Source organism: Gnatocerus cornutus, unplaced genomic scaffold (genome assembly GCF_029298725.1).
Source record: "Gnatocerus cornutus isolate USDA-ARS CGAHR unplaced genomic scaffold, icGnaCorn1.1 ctg00000025.1, whole genome shotgun sequence".
NCBI lineage: Eukaryota > Metazoa > Arthropoda > Insecta > Coleoptera > Tenebrionidae > Gnatocerus > Gnatocerus cornutus.
Genome location: NW_028275376.1, coordinates 2,871,512 through 2,874,079, shown reverse-complemented (window position 1 = coordinate 2,874,079; position 2,568 = coordinate 2,871,512).

Below are 2,568 nucleotides of genomic sequence, written 5' to 3'. Positions count from 1 at the left end.
CGAAATCTACAAAATCATCACTTTTTACCAAGATTCAACGGCTGAATTGCAAGAAAACAGCAGAATTCTGCACGAAATCATCAAAATTCTTAGAGAAAACCGCATATTTCGATGCAAAACGACGATTTCTCGCCGATTTTCGTGGTTTTCTGGCTTGAATTCGCAAAGAAGAGCACGAAATCTACAAAATCATGACTTTCTGCACGAAATCATCAAAATTCTTACAGAAAACCGCATTTTTCGATGCAAAACGACGATTTCTCGCCGATCTTCGTTGTTTTCTGGCTTGAATTCGCAAAGAAGAGCACGAAATCTACAAAATCATGACTTTTTACCAAGATTCAACGGCTGAATTGCAAGAAAACAGCAAAATTCTGCACGAAATCATCAAAATTCTTAGAGAAAACTGCATATTTCGATGCAAAACAACGATTTCTCGCCGATTTTCGTTGTTTTCTATCTTGAATTCGCCAAGAAGAGCACGAAATCTACAAAATCATGACTTTTTACCAAGATTCAACGGCTGAATTGCAAGAAAACAGCAGAATTCTGCACGAAATCGTCAAAATTCTTAGAGAAAACCGCATATTTCGATGCAAAACGACAATTTCTCGCCGATTTTCGTTGTTTTCTGGCTTGAATTCGCAAAGAAGAGCACGAAATCAACAAAATCATTACTTTTTACCAAGATTCAACGGCTAAATTGCAAGAAAACAGCAGAATTCTGCACGAAATCATCAAAATTCTTAGAGAAAACCGCATATTTCGATGCAAAACGACGATTTCTCGCCGATTTTCGTGGTTTTCTGGCTTGAATTCGCAAGGAAGAGCACGAAATCTACAAAATCATGACATTTTACCAATATTCAACGGCTGAATTGCAAGAAAACAGCAGAATTCTGCACGAAATCATCAAAATTCTTACAGAAAACCGCATATTTCGATGCAAAACGATTATTTCTCGCCGATTTTCGTTGTTTTCTGGCTTGAATTCGCAAAGAAGAGCACGAAATCTACAAAATCATGACTTTTTACCAAGATTCAACGGCTGAATTGCAAGAAAACAGCAGAATTCTACACGAAATCATCAAAATTCTTAGAGAAAACTGCATATTTCGATGCAAAACAACGATTTCTCGCCGATTTTCGTTGTTTTCTATCTTGAATTCGCTAAGAAGAGCACGAAATCTACAAAATCATGACTTTTTACCTAGATTCAACGGCTGAATTGCAAGAAAACAGCAGAATTCTGCACGAAATCATCAAAATTCTCACAAAAAACCGCATATTTCGATGCAAAACGACGATTTTTCGCCGATTTTCGTTGTTTTCTGGCTTGAATTCGCAAAGAAGAGCACGAGATCTACAAAATCATGACTTTTTACCAAGATTCAACGGCTGAATTGCAAGAAAACAGCAGAATTCTACACGAAATCATAAATATTCTTAGAGAAAACCGCATATTTCGATGCAAAACGACGATTTCTCGATGATTTTCGTTGTTTTCTGTCTTGAATTCGCAAAGAAGAGCACAAAATCTACAAAATCATGACTTTTTACCAAGATTCAACGGCTGAATTGCAAGAAAACTGCAGAATTCTGCACGAAATTGTCAAAATTCTTAGAGAAAACCGCATATTCCGATGCAAAACGACGATTTCTCGCCGATTTTCGTTGTTTTCTGGCTTGAATTCGCAAAGAAGAGCACGAAATCTACAAAATCATCACTTTTTACCAAGATTCAACGGCTGAATTGCAAGAAAACAGCAGAATTCTGCACGAAATCATCAAAATTCTTAGAGAAAACCGCATATTTCGATGCAAAACGACGATTTCTCGCCGATTTTCGTGGTTTTCTGGCTTGAATTCGCAAAGAAGAGCACGAAATCTACAAAATCATGACTTTCTGCATGAAATCATCAAAATTCTTACAGAAAACCGCATTTTTCGATACAAAACGACGATTTCTCGCCGATTTTCGTTGTTTTCTGGCTTGAATTCGCAAAGAAGAGCACGAAATCTACAAAATCATGACTTTTTACCAAGATTCAACGGCTGAATTGCAAGAAAACAGCAGAATTCTGCACGAAATCATCAAAATTCTTACAGAAAACCGCATATTTCGACGCAAAACAACGATTTCTCGCCGATTTTCGTTGTTTTCTGGCTTGAATTCGCAATGAAGAGCACGAAATCTACAAAATCATTACTTTTTACCAAGATTCTACGGCTGAATTGCAAGAAAACAGCAGAATTCTGCACGAAATCGTCAAAATTCTTAGAGAAAACCGCATATTTCGATGCAAAACGATTATTTCTCGCCGATTTTCGTTGTTTTCTGGCTTGAATTTGCAAAGAAGAGCACGAAATCTACAAAATCATGACTTTTTACCAAGATTCAACGGCTGAATTGCAAGAAAACAGCAGAATTCTGCACGAAATCATCAAAATTCTTACAGAAAACCGCATATTTCGATGCAAAACAACGATTTCTCGCCGATTTTCGTTGTTTTCTGGCTTGAATTCGCAAAGAAGAGCACGAAATCTACAAAATCATGACTTTTTACC